Source organism: Vicia villosa, unplaced genomic scaffold, assembly GCF_029867415.1.
Source record: "Vicia villosa cultivar HV-30 ecotype Madison, WI unplaced genomic scaffold, Vvil1.0 ctg.004225F_1_1, whole genome shotgun sequence".
Lineage (NCBI taxonomy): Eukaryota > Viridiplantae > Streptophyta > Magnoliopsida > Fabales > Fabaceae > Vicia > Vicia villosa.
In genome coordinates, this window is record NW_026706393.1 from 100,891 (window position 1) to 116,428 (window position 15,538).

The 15,538-nt window shown below is 39.6% G+C and overlaps 1 long non-coding RNA gene across 3 annotated transcripts; it reads right to left on the reverse strand.

The window, feature by feature from the left end:
- Positions 1-12,322: 12,322 nt before the first annotated feature.
- On the reverse strand, positions 12,323-14,701 carry LOC131641892 (uncharacterized). 3 transcript variants are annotated; one of them, XR_009295669.1, is made up of 4 exons: positions 14,066-14,701; positions 13,876-13,930; positions 13,523-13,786; positions 12,323-12,879 (listed from the first exon to the last, which is right to left on the reverse strand). It is a non-coding gene; the product is annotated as an uncharacterized LOC131641892 (long non-coding RNA). The 3 variants fall into 3 exon arrangements; XR_009295670.1 differs by having other exon boundaries at positions 12,323-12,637; positions 13,876-14,701; XR_009295668.1 differs by having other exon boundaries at positions 13,876-14,701.
- Between the last annotated feature and the right edge of the window lie 837 nt (positions 14,702-15,538).

A 15,538-nucleotide genomic window follows, 5' to 3' on the forward strand; every position in this document is an offset into this window, starting at 1 on the left:
GGTGTTACAACTCTCCTCCACTAAAAGAGTTTTCGTCCTCGAAAACATACCTCAGGCAAAGAGTTCCGGATACGAATCCTTCATCTGACTCTCTAGCTCCCAGGTAACATTTCCCTCAGCCGGTCCTCCCCAAGCTACTCTGACTAAAGCGATTTCCTTGCCACGCAAATGCTTCAGCCTTCGATCTTCAATCCTCACAGGTAAAGTCTCAACTCAATCTCAGCTTTGTACCCAAAGCTTTCTGCAAACCTTCCCAGAACTTAGACGTAAATCTCGGATCTCTGTCTGACACGATACTTGAAGGGATACCATGTAGACTAACTATTTTCTCAATATACAACTGAGCTAGTTTCTCCATCGGATAATCCATTCTTACCGGTATAAAATGTGCAGACTTCGTCAACCTGTCCATCACGACCCAGATAGCTTCACAATTCTTGACAGTTCTCGGCAACCCAGACACATAATCCATTGATATGTTATCCCACTTCCACTCAGGAATAAACATCGGTTGCATAAACCCAGATGGTTTCTGATACTTCTGACACATCAAACAAGAATACACAAACTCAGCAATTTCTTTCTTCATTCCAGGCCACCAAAACAACTTTTTCAAATCACGGAACATCTTGGTAGCACCAGGATGAATCCTCAACCCACTACGGTGTCCTTCTTCCAAAATACGCTTTCGGAGTTCAGCAATATCAGGAATACAAACTCGGTCACCAAACCTCAATATACAGTTCTCGTCGACTCTGAATTCACCATTCTTGCCTTGATTAATCAAAGTCAACTTATCAATCAATTCAACATCAACTTTATGACCTTCTCTGACCTCTTCAAGAATACCACTAGTCAACTTTAGCATACCCAATTTAACACTAGTAGGAGTACCTTCACACACTAAACTCAAGTCTCTGAATTGTTCAATCAAATCCAATTCCTTCAGCATTAGCATAGACATATGTAAAGTCTTCCTACTCAATGCATCAGCAACTACGTTTGCTTTACCCGGATGGTAGTTCAAACCAAAATCATAATCCTTCAAAAATTCTAACCACCTCCTCTGCCTCATATTCAGCTCTTTCTGATTAAAGAGATACTTCAGACTCTTATGATCACTGAACACCTCAAATCTCGAACCATACAAATAGTGTCGCCACAACTTCAAAACAAAAACCACAGCTGCTAACTCTAAATCATGAGTCGGATAGTTCCTTTCATGCACTTTGAGTTGTCTTGACGCATACGCGACTACTTGTTGATTCTGCATCAATACACCACATAAACCCATCAGTAATGCATCACAATAAACCACAAACGATTCCGTCGGATTCGGAAGAATCAAGATAGGAGCACTAGTCAACTTCTTCTTCAGCTCCTGGAATCCTTCTTCACACTTTGCATCCCAAATAAAAGTCTGGCCCTTCCTGGTCAATTTAGTTAATGGCAATGCTAACTTTGAAAATCCTTCAATGGATTTTCTATAGTAACCTGCAAGACCAAGAAAACTACGAATCTCTGACACTGACTTCGGAGCTTCCCACTGAGATACAACTTCTATCTTTGTAGGATCAACAACAATACCATTCTTAGAAATCACATGTCCAAGAAAACTTACCTCTTCCAACCAGAATTCACACTTCGACAGTTTGACAAAAAGTTGCTTCTCTTTTAACAGATCTAACACGGTTCTGAGATATTCCGCATGTTCTTCCTCACTTTTAGAATATATCAGGATGTCATCTATAAATACCATTACGAACTTGTCGAGATAAGGATGAAAGATCCTGTTCATGTATTCCATAAAAACACCAGGAGCATTAGTAACTCCAAACGGCATTACCGAATACTCGTAATGTCCATACCTTGTTCTAAAAGCAGTCTTCTGAATGTCGTCATCTTTCACACGTATTTGGTGATACCCAGACCTCAGATCAATCTTACTCAACACACATGCTCCAACCAGTTGATCCATCAAATCATCAATCCTCGGCAATGGATACCAATTCTTGATAGTAACCTTGTTCAATTGTCTGTAATCCACACACAGTCTCATCAAACCCTCTTTCTTCTTCACTAGCAACACAGTCGCACCCCACGGAGAAACACTAGGACGAATGAATTTCTTCTCAAGCAATTCTTCTAACTGCTTCTTCAGTTCAGCCAACTCAGACGGCGACATACGATACGATGCCATCGACACTGGACTAGTTCCCGGAACCAATTCAATAGAAAACTCTACTTCTCTTTCCGGTGGTAATTCATTCACATCTTCTGGAAAAACTTCTGGAAACTCACAAACCACTGGTAATTTGCTGCTCGCCACTTTTTCCTTCACATTCATCATTGCGAACAACATAAACACCGCTGCACCATCTCCGATAGCTTCATTCACCTGTCTAGCTGTCATTTCCAGATCATCAGAACTAACCTCTTCAGGGAAAATTACCGTCTTCGCAAAATAGTTGATATGAACACGGTTGAATTCCAATCAATTCATTCCCAGGATTACATCGGGTTGTTTCAACGGAAGGCACACTAAGTCCATCCCGAATTCTCTACCAAAAATGTCAACTGGACAATTCAAGCATGCAGACGAAGTAGTTACTGAACCCGACGCAGGAGTGTCAATAACCATACTTCCATTTATGTCAGATATCTCTAGATTCAACCTCTCAGCACAATCCAAAGAAATAAAAGAATGAGTTGCTTCAGTATCAATAATCGCAACTAAAGGTGTGCCATGAATGAAACACATACCTTTAATCAATCTGTCTTCTGGAGTAGTCTCGGACCCGGTCAAAGCAAAAACCTTTCCTCCCGATTGGTTCTTCTTTGACTTGGTACAATTCGGACTAATGTGACCCTCTTCACCACAGTTGTAACAAGTCACAACCTTCTTCTTACAATCAGCATCAAGGTGTCCCACCTGGTCACACTTGTAACACTTCTTCTGATCAAGCTTGCACTCGTTACTACGATGTCCTATCTCACCACAATTATAACATTTGATACGAGCACTAGAATCTCCCCCACTAGGTTTCTTCCAATCAGCAGGTTTACCTCTACCATATGGCTTACCTCTATCCATATGTTTCTTTCCCTTTCTGTCAACTAACTCGCGAGAGTGAGATGACCTCAGCTTGATATTGTCCTCCTCGAAAATCCTGCTACAATCCACTAAGTCAACAAACCTCCGAATCCTCTGGTACCTGATACCTTACTTGATCTCATCACGAAGGCCATTCTCAAATTTGACACATTTTGAGAACTCACTGGCTTCATCATTTTTGTAGTGAACATAGTACTTTGCCAGCTCCACAAACTTTGCAGTATACTCTGGTACCGTCATATTACCTTGGACCAGCTCAAGAAATTCCACTTCCTTTCTGCCTCTAACATCTTCAGGAAAATATCTTCTCAGAAATTCCCTCTTGAATATATCCCAAGTAATCTCTATACCATCAACACCTGGTTCAGCTCTGGTTGCCATCCACCAATCATCAGCTTCCTCAGACAGCATGTGCGTACCATACCTCACCTTGAGATTCTCTGCACAATAAATGACTCTGAAAATCCTCTCGATCTCTTTGAGCCATTTCTGAGCACCCTCGGGATCATGCGTGCCTTTGAATAATGGAGGATTGTTCCTCTGAAAATTCCCCAGTTACCTATCAGCACCAATCCCTTCTCCTCCAGCATTTCCTCCAAGCACACCAGCAATCATGCCCAGAGCCTCAACAATAGCATCATCGTTTCTTCCTCCTCTTTCGCCCATTATTCTGCTTAAATCACAACAATTCAGTCAGAACGAAAGTATCGACAAACAACTCGTATTAGTCGCATACACAGGAAAGACTGACACTGAGACTCTGGTCACAACGACTGACTATGCTCTGATACCACTGTTGTAACACCCTTCTAAACCCCGCGGAAATTAATTAATCATATCAGAGTAACATGCACAAGGGCGTCACAATTCAATATAAAAATAAAACAACATCAGTCGTATGTCATGCATTCACTGAAGAAACCTCTTCACATAACTCGTAGACCAATTATCTCATGTTTACACAGCGGAATAAGTCATCAAATTAGCATTACATCGTCAATGCTTTAATCCTCAAATAAAATAAACAAAACAGAGTTAATGCCATAAACTAAAAAAAATAGCGTTCCCCAGTGTCACACCTATCAGAGCATGACCCGACGCTAACTGACACATAGACTCATGAGCTAATCCTCACCGAGTCGAAGCCGCTATCCTCAATCTGAAAAATATAGTGTAAGGGCGAGTCTCATTCGCAATTAATAAATATTATGGCATTATAAATAACAGTACATCAACAGTTATATTATTCACCCAACTCATCTATATCCAGATCATCTATCATCATACAAACACACACCATCGACGACAATAGAAGAGAATACATCCAGTCATGTTATTAAATTCATGCAATATGAATGTAACTGACGCTATGCATGTGGTATCAAACATCATCAATGGGAATCACCCACTGATCGATCTATCATCATCCAGATACGGCCCTGCCAGCACAAATTCCACACAATGAGAATTTTGCCCTTCACTGAATCCTCTCATCATTAGGATTCAGCCCTCATCATTGTTTATGAATGCATGTAAACATATATACAACATACTTCCATCATCATCATTATTCTATGAGTAGCATCATCTTATACTCATTTCTTCATCAATATTAAGCATGTTCATATATACATTTAACATCATTCAATACAATTCAAAATCACAGTAAACCACAAGATCACATCACAAGGTTTACTCATTCTCAACAGCACACAAAACAGGTCTACAGATCGAAAGTTACACATCATTGAACTTCCCAGAAAAATCACACAAAAACAGAATTTTTCACACACAGTAGCCATATGCGTATCACCAAGTCCATACGCGTATCGCCATTTCCCATACGCGTATCATACGCGTTTCACCATAGTCAAAATGGCCTAAAAACGACTTCATACGCGTATCAGTCTTGTCATACGCGTATCATCAGAACCAAAATCCTCTTTAAAAATTCTCATACGCGTATGAGCATCCTCATACGCTCCTCATACGCATATAGCCAGCACATGGTCTTTGGGGACAGGGAATCTGCGTATCATACGCGTATGGCCCCTAGGGATTGTCCCTAATAATAAAATTATACGGGTGTTACAACTCTCCTCCACTAAAAGAGTTTTCGTCCTCGAAAACATACCTCAGGCAAAGAGTTCCGGATACGAATCCTTCATCTGACTCTCTAGCTCCCAGGTAACATTTCCCTCAGCCGGTCCTCCCCAAGCTACTCTGACTAAAGCGATTTCCTTGCCACGCAAATGCTTCAGCCTTCGATCTTCAATCCTCACAGGTAAAGTCTCAACTGTTAAGTTGTCTTTCACCTGCACATCATCTACTTGGATCACATGGGACATATCCGAAATGTATTTCCTCAACTGAGACACGTGAAATACATCATGCAAGTTTGCAAGCATCGGCGGTAAAGCGATACGATATGCCACTTCTCCCACTCTTTCAGAAACTTGGAATGGTCCAATAAAACGTGGAGTCACTTCTTCGACTTCAATGCCCGACCAATTCCTGTCATAGGAGTAACTCTCATAAACACATCGTCTCCCTCTTGAAACTCAAGTGTTTTCCTCCTCTTGTCATGATAACTCTTCTGACGACTCTGAGAAGCTTTCATCTTCTCTTGAATCATCTTAATCTTCTCTATAGTCTGTTGTACAATTTCTGGTCCAATCACAGCACTCTCACCAGATTCGTACCAACATAAGGGCGCCCTACATCTCCTACCATACAAAGCCTCAAACGGAGCCATACCGAACTCGAATGATAACTGTTGTTGTAGGTAAACTCAATCAAAGGTAGATAACTATCCCAAGCACCTCCTTTTTCCAACACACAAGCCCTCAACAAATCCTCTAACGACTGAGTCGTCCTCTCAGTCTGTCCATCAGTCTACGGATGATAAGCAGAACTCAATCTCAGCTTTGTACCCAAAGCTTTCTGCAAACCTTCCCAGAACTTAGACGTAAATCTCGGATCTCTGTCTGACACGATACTTGAAGGGATACCATGTAGACTAACTATTTTCTCAATATACAACTGAGCTAGTTTCTCCATCGGATAATCCATTCTTACCGGTATAAAATGTGCAGACTTCGTCAACCTGTCCATCACGACCCAGATAGCTTCACAATTCTTGACAGTTCTCGGCAACCCAGACACATAATCCATTGATATGTTATCCCACTTCCACTCAGGAATAAACATCGGTTGCATAAACCCAGATGGTTTCTGATACTTCTGACACATCAAACAAGAATACACAAACTCAGCAATTTCTTTCTTCATTCCAGGCCACCAAAACAACTTTTTCAAATCACGGAACATCTTGGTAGCACCAGGATGAATCCTCAACCCACTACGGTGTCCTTCTTCCAAAATACGCTTTCGGAGTTCAGCAATATCAGGAATACAAACTCGGTCACCAAACCTCAATATACAGTTCTCGTCGACTCTGAATTCACCATTCTTGCCTTGATTAATCAAAGTCAACTTATCAATCAATTCAACATCAACTTTATGACCTTCTCTGACCTCTTCAAGAATACCACTAGTCAACTTTAGCATACCCAATTTAACACTAGTAGGAGTACCTTCACACACTAAACTCAAGTCTCTGAATTGTTCAATCAAATCCAATTCCTTCAGCATTAGCATAGACATATGTAAAGTCTTCCTACTCAATGCATCAGCAACTACGTTTGCTTTACCCGGATGGTAGTTCAAACCAAAATCATAATCCTTCAAAAATTCTAACCACCTCCTCTGCCTCATATTCAGCTCTTTCTGATTAAAGAGATACTTTAGACTCTTATGATCACTGAATACCTCAAATCTCGAACCATACAAATAGTGTCGCCACAACTTCAAAACAAAAACCACAGCTGCTAACTCTAAATCATGAGTCGGATAGTTCCTTTCATGCACTTTGAGTTGTCTTGACGCATACGCGACTACTTGTTGATTCTGCATCAATACACCACATAAACCCATCAGTAATGCATCACAATAAACCACAAACGATTCCGTCGGATTCGGAAGAATCAAGATAGGAGCACTAGTCAACTTCTTCTTCAGCTCCTGGAATCCTTCTTCACACTTTGCATCCCAAATAAAAGTCTGGCCCTTCCTGGTCAATTTAGTTAATGGCAATGCTAACTTTGAAAATCCTTCAATGGATTTTCTATAGTAACCTGCAAGACCAAGAAAACTACGAATCTCTGACACTGACTTCGGAGCTTCCCACTGAGATACAACTTCTATCTTTGTAGGATCAACAACAATACCATTCTTAGAAATCACATGTCCAAGAAAACTTACCTCTTCCAACCAGAATTCACACTTCGACAGTTTGACAAAAAGTTGCTTCTCTTTTAACAGATCTAACACGGTTCTGAGATATTCCGCATGTTCTTCCTCACTTTTAGAATATATCAGGATGTCATCTATAAATACCATTACGAACTTGTCGAGATAAGGATGAAAGATCCTGTTCATGTATTCCATAAAAACACCAGGAGCATTAGTAACTCCAAACGGCATTACCGAATACTCGTAATGTCCATACCTTGTTCTAAAAGCAGTCTTCTGAATGTCGTCATCTTTCACACGTATTTGGTGATACCCAGACCTCAGATCAATCTTACTCAACACACATGCTCCAACCAGTTGATCCATCAAATCATCAATCCTCGGCAATGGATACCAATTCTTGATAGTAACCTTGTTCAATTGTCTGTAATCCACACACAGTCTCATCAAACCCTCTTTCTTCTTCACTAGCAACACAGTCGCACCCCACGGAGAAACACTAGGACGAATGAATTTCTTCTCAAGCAATTCTTCTAACTGCTTCTTCAGTTCAGCCAACTCAGACGGCGACATACGATACGGTGCCATCGACACTGGACTAGTTCCCGGAACCAATTCAATAGAAAACTCTACTTCTCTTTCCGGTGGTAATTCATTCACATCTTCTGGAAAAACTTCTGGAAACTCACAAACCACTGGTAATTTGCTGCTCGCCACTTTTTCCTTCACATTCATCATTGCGAACAACATAAACACCGCTGCACCATCTCCGATAGCTTCATTCACCTGTCTAGCTGTCATTTCCAGATCATCAGAACTAACCTCTTCAGAGAAAATTACCGTCTTCGCAAAACAGTTGATATGAACACGGTTGAATTCCAATCAATTCATTCCCAGGATTACATCGGGTTGTTTCAACGGAAGGCACACTAAGTCCATCCCGAATTCTCTACCAAAAATGTCAACTGGACAATTCAAGCATGCAGACGAAGTAGTTACTGAACCCGACGCAAGAGTGTCAATAACCATACTTCCATTTATGTCAGATATCTCTAGATTCAACCTCTCAGCACAATCCAAAGAAATAAAAGAATGAGTTGCTTCAGTATCAATAATCGCAACTAAAGGTGTGCCATGAATGAAACACATACCTTTAATCAATCTGTCTTCTGGAGTAGTCTCGGACCCGGTCAAAGCAAAAACCTTTCCTCCCGATTGGTTCTTCTTTGACTTGGTACAATTCGGACTAATGTGACCCTCTTCACCACAGTTGTAACAAGTCACAACCTTCTTCTTACAATCAGCATCAAGGTGTCCCACCTGGTCACACTTGTAACACTTCTTCTGATCAAGCTTGCACTCGTTACTACGATGTCCTATCTCACCACAATTATAACATTTGATACGAGCACTAGAATCTCCCCCACTAGGTTTCTTCCAATCAGCAGGTTTACCTCTACCATATGGCTTACCTCTATCCATATGTTTCTTTCCCTTTCTGTCAACTAACTCGCGAGAGTGAGATGACCTCAGCTTGATATTGTCCTCCTCGAAAATCCTGCTACAATCCACTAAGTCAACAAACCTCCGAATCCTCTGGTACCTGATACCTTACTTGATCTCATCACGAAGGCCATTCTCAAATTTGACACATTTTGAGAACTCACTGGCTTCATCATTTTTGTAGTGAACATAGTACTTTGCCAGCTCCACAAACTTTGCAGTATACTCTGGTACCGTCATATTACCTTGGACCAGCTCAAGAAATTCCACTTCCTTTCTGCCTCTAACATCTTCAGGAAAATATCTTCTCAGAAATTCCCTCTTGAATATATCCCAAGTAATCTCTATACCATCAACACCTGGTTCAGCTCTGGTTGCCATCCACCAATCATCAGCTTCCTCAGACAGCATGTGCGTACCATACCTCACCTTGAGATTCTCTGCACAATAAATGACTCTGAAAATCCTCTCGATCTCTTTGAGCCATTTCTGAGCACCCTCGGGATCATGCGTGCCTTTGAATAATGGAGGATTGTTCCTCTGAAAATTCCCCAGTTACCTATCAGCACCAATCCCTTCTCCTCCAGCATTTCCTCCAAGCACACCAGCAATCATGCCCAGAGCCTCAACAATAGCATCATCGTTTCTTCCTCCTCTTTCGCCCATTATTCTGCTTAAATCACAACAATTCAGTCAGAACGAAAGTATCGACAAACAACTCGTATTAGTCGCATACACAGGAAAGACTGACACTGAGACTCTGGTCACAACGACTGACTATGCTCTGATACCACTGTTGTAACACCCTTCTAAACCCCGCGGAAATTAATTAATCATATCAGAGTAACATGCACAAGGGCGTCACAATTCAATATAAAAATAAAACAACATCAGTCGTATGTCATGCATTCACTGAAGAAACCTCTTCACATAACTCGTAGACCAATTATCTCATGTTTACACAGCGGAATAAGTCATCAAATTAGCATTACATCGTCAATGCTTTAATCCTCAAATAAAATAAACAAAACAGAGTTAATGCCATAAACTAAAAAAAACAGCGTTCCCCAGTGTCACACCTATCAGATCATGACCCGACGCTAACTGACACATAGACTCATGAGCTAATCCTCACCGAGTCGAAGCCGCTATCCTCAATCTGAAAAATATAGTGTAAGGGCGAGTCTCATTCGCAATTAATAAATATTATGGCATTATAAATAACAGTACATCAACAGTTATATTATTCACCCAACTCATCTATATCCAGATCATCTATCATCATACAAACACACACCACCAACGACAATAGAAGAGAATACATCCAGTCATGTTATTAAATTCATGCAATATGAATGTAACTGACGCTATGCATGTGGTATCAAACATCATCAATGGGAATCACCCACTGATCGATCTATCATCATCCAGATACGGCCCTGCCAGCACAAATTCCACACAATGAGAATTTTGCCCTTCACTGAATCCTCTCATCATTAGGATTCAGCCCTCATCATTGTTTATGAATGCATGTAAACATATATACAACATACTTCCATCATCATCATTATTCTATGAGTAGCATCATCTTATACTCATTTCTTCATCAATATTAAGCATGTTCATATATACATTTAACATCATTCAATACAATTCAAAATCACAGTAAACCACAAGATCACATCACAAGGTTTACTCATTCTCAACAGCACACAAAACAGGTCTACAGATCGAAAGTTACACATCATTGAACTTCCCAGAAAAATCACACAAAAACAGAATTTTTCACACACAGTAGCCATACGCGTATCACCAAGTCCATACGCGTATCGCCATTTCCCATACGCGTATCATACGCGTTTCACCATAGTCAAAATGGCCTAAAAACGACTTCATACGCGTATCAGTCTTGTCATACGCGTATCATCAGAACCAAAATCCTCTTTAAAAATTCTCATACGCGTATGAGCATCCTCATACGCTCCTCATACGCATATAGCCAGCACATGGTCTTTGGGGACAGGGAATCTGCGTATCATACGCGTATGGCCCCTAGGGATTGTCCCTCATACGCGTATGACGTCATCCCATACGCGTATGACACTGTTCCATACGCGAAAAACCAGAAAATGCCCAGAATTTCAACAGTTTCGTAACAGTCCAATTCTCACTCGTTTCTACTCCTATCAGTCCACGATTTTGAGTCTAAAACAGTCCATTTTCACGTTTTCATTCGTAGGATTCATTCATACAGATTAATCTATCATCCTATATCAATTCACACATCAAAACCCCAATTTCTAAATCAATTCTTAGAACCCCAAAACCTAACTCTGACATACAAATCAATTGACTCAACAACACAACTATGCATATACTATTCATCTATAATCACAATAAGAGATGGTAATTGGAAGAGTCCCCCCTTACCTTAGTCAAATTCTTGATCTTTAGCCTCTTCCTCTTTGTTCCTCTTTCACGTTCTTCGTGTTCCAACTTCTCTGTTCTTTTCACGTTCTATTCCTTTTTTCCCAACTCTAATTATTTTATGAAAAATAATATTAAAATTAGCAAGGCTTTACTACACCATACTGTTGAACCCCAAAATTTGCCCATTTATTTATTCCCTAATTGGCTTAAGCATCGCATTCATCTGCATATCTCAATTAGGTCATTCAACATATCATGCACGCATCCAACAATAAAGCTTGGCATTGGATCATTGGTCAGGAAAATTAGGGTTTCTATCCCTTATGATTGAGTCCATCAAGGTTTTTCAATCAAGATTAACTGGAGTAGTGTATATTTCCCTATTAGTGTAGTAATCAAAAGGAGCCACTTATGGAGTTTGGACGCAATTATTTGGCGCACTGCTCGAATTATAAGTTATGGTGCAATACTTATTCATATGAACAAAGGTGCTAGCGTATGACAAGCCTTATGAGATTTAGATTCATATGATGATTACTTATCTTAGGCTATAGCTTAGAAAAGAGGTTACTGGTGTGTGGTTGGTGTGTGGTTGACTGTTGACTTTAAACACTTTCAAGATCTGTGATTTCCATCTTATGTTGTATTTGCTACTTCAAGTATAAAAAGGTGAAAGAAGAATTTGAATTCTAAATTAATACAATAAATGGAGTAAAATCTCATTCTTCAATATTGATTACAAGTCATTACATTGATTAAAAAAGGAAGCTATCATTGCAAGTTAACACAAAGTTTCAAAATTCATTCAGCAGACCACAACCATGCCATTCAACTCATATTGACACGGTCCCTGTACATAGTAGTTCCTAAAATAATTCCATTATATACATTTCAAAGTCCATACAAAAATCCAACACCAGTAAGAAGAAACTGATTTCAAATTTACTTCAAGTCAAGATAAATACCAATTCTGCACCTTACCATCATAACCATAACCATACCAGCCTTCTATTTTACAAAGTTATTCTATATCAAATACACCATTACATCACATGGGCATCGCATTGAAAATTACACAAAAATACATTTTGACATTCTAATCCACTTCATCTTCATCATGAGCCCAAGCTTTAACTCCAATCCAATCACCTGCATTCAACATGAACCTGTCCTAATCTCTAATATTTAACTAAAGTCAAACGGACCTTTGCCACTCCTTCAAACATCTCCAAGCCATATCAAGAGGTATCATCATGACAGCATTCACACCATAGCCTGCAGGATCAAAGAAAAAGACAGCCTACACAAATCAGTTCCAAGTTCCAATACAAAATCCAGGAATTAAACCCTACATAATTCAGCAAGCATTAGCCTATTCGAACTGTTTTTACAAGTCATTACAAGTACCAACACTTTGAAGAAAGTAAAGACATATTTGAATCTCGAGAAAGAAGAGGAACTTCATTGAAGTATTCGAAGGATTCCACTTCAACTCCATTTCAATCACTTGCTGCACCCTAAAACCATTCAAATACAGGCCCATGAGGACAGTTCAAGCATATCCAGTTCATATTCTAAATTCAGGCAGTACTGGCTAGACAGATTTGATTTGTTAGCTTGCCAAGGCTGGCAGGTACTGTTGGTGCTGCAAATTCTGCTAGTTCTAAGTTGGTAAAACCAGAGCCATGCAATGATAACAAAAAAAGGAATTTGAAAAGAAGCTAGTGCTGGCCCTGTAGGTTCATTAGACATTGCTGCTGTCAAACAATAGTTTATTCAGCATTCAATTATCAAGCCATCTAATTCAGTGTTGGCAATTCAAAATTGGGTGATTCCTCATTAATCTCTAACTAATTTCCAGCTCGGCAGATAGTTTTTAACAGAATTTTCTACCTCTTAAACCATCTCTAACATTAAGCCAGTTTCACTAACTGTCAACCAATCCTACAACAACCTAGTGTCTCTAACCAATCCTACAACAACCTAGTGTCTCTAACCAATTTCCTAACTAACAGTTAACAAATCTCTAACCAACTTTCATAACTACAGAAACAGTTACAAACCAACTATAACTAACCTAACAAACTTCTACTACCTATCTTAACCACCAAAACAGAAAATGAAAAGAGAAGATTGAGAAAATAACAAACTTTAACTCACCTATATAACTGGACTCATCATCATCATTCAGCTTCTCCTCCATTTTTTCAATCTTCCACCACCATCTTCATCTCTCATTTTCTCACTCTCTGAATTCAGATCCACCACTTCTCACCACTCTCTCTTCATCTCTGAACCTCCCTAATCTTCACGCATCAACCACCCTTTTTTCTCTTCATTCATCTTCAACTCTCCACCAGAACCTTCCACTTCTACCTCCAATCATCATCTTCAATTTCTCTCTCACGATACATAACAGAAAACCTGTAAAGAATCAGAAATCAACACAAAAAAATCAGCAACAAACTCCAACCATTCAATTCACGCTTCGATCGTCATCAACAAACCATTACCGAATCCACTGCAAAAATCATCGAACCTTCGTCACCTTCATCACCATACACCAACCTGCAACAAATTCAAGAAACAGAAAATTGCAGGATAAAGCTCACGGCAGAATTTCAAGAGAAGAAGATCTTAACAGTAACATGAAGGAATTCGGTTCCGATTGAATCTTTAATCTCATCTCCGTGTCAACGTTACCTTCGCAATACCTGCGAGTTCAATTCCTCCACGGCAATTTCCAGAAACGCATTGATCCTTCAAGAACAAATCTACAAGTTCACTCGCATCGTCACGGCGTTATCACCTTGGCTCTTTGCTTCGAATCAACACGATAACGTCACAACATTGAGCACCTGTCCATCGTTGATCCTCAACGGACCTGCAACAACTTGTTTCATCGTTCATCATCCTCGCATCTCAACGAATTTTCATTTAACCGTTCTTCGGCGCATCCACAATTACCTCCATCGTAGACAGAGATGAGAGATGTGAGCGAGTTTGATTCGGCCGAGATAAGATCGAGAGGGAGAGTCCGGATGAAGTGAGAGCAATGAGGGAGATGAGACGAAATCGGTAGCGTGCGGAGATGTCGCCGGAGAAGGATTGTCCGCCGCCGTATGTTAGGTGAGTTGAGAGTGAGGTCGCGAGCAGAATCGAGGGAGATCGAGACGGAGCCGAATCAGAGTTCTCTGACCGCTGCAAGTTGCTCGACGGAGAGAGGGAAGTCCTCCGGCCGCCGCTGCGTCTTGTTCGTGAAAGGAGAAGAAGAACTCGAAAGGTCACACGAAATAACCCTAATCCCCTTTTCCGTTTCTTATTGTTTTTTTTTTTTTAATTTTTATTTCATTTCTTTTTTCTTATCACAATTAAAACTTTGAAATAAAAATCATGTGAATCAATAATCTGAATAGAAGAATACACATCACGGGCCACCGAATTGCTTCCATACCCCCATAGGCCCATAGCACACTTTTTGGCATCATAAAATCTGTATAAAAAAATCATCTTTGGGCCAAAACGCCATTGTTGCTGGCCGCACCCCATGTTATCAGGCCCAGTTTCGCTCATAACACAGAATCAGTTTATTGCTGATTGCTAATTCACCCCCTGTGTATATTTTTTAGTTTGTTTCAATTTGTTTTTTTCATATTTTAGTTTGTTAAATCTTTTTTGTACTCAAATAAAAAATGGTAAAAAAAATTAGTTTCTAACCAATTAGAATTTTTAGAATTTTATAGATTTTATTTTAGAGTTTAATTGATTTGTTTGCCATTTTTTCTCTAACTTTTGATTGGTGCACATTAATAATAAATACTTAGTTCTTGTTGAATTCATGAAAAGAGTTCTAAGCTTGATAAAAATATGATTTGCTTGTGAATATTTTCCTTTTTTTTAGTTTGGATTTTAATTTATTTTTTTGTAAATATTTTCAATGCTTTGTGAAATGTCCGAAATACCCCTAGTTGTTAAAGTTGACTTTAGTCAACTTAAACAACTCTCTTCTTAGTTGAACTTTCCCTTAGATTTTAGTTTAGATCTTAAATAGGAATTAGAATGACAATTAGATTAGAAAATAGGTTAGTTCTCCTTTCTCATTTCTTTTTCTTTTTCAACCTTATAAAACTTAATAAATACTAATAAGGATCATACCGTTTTTTTCGTAGTAGGAAA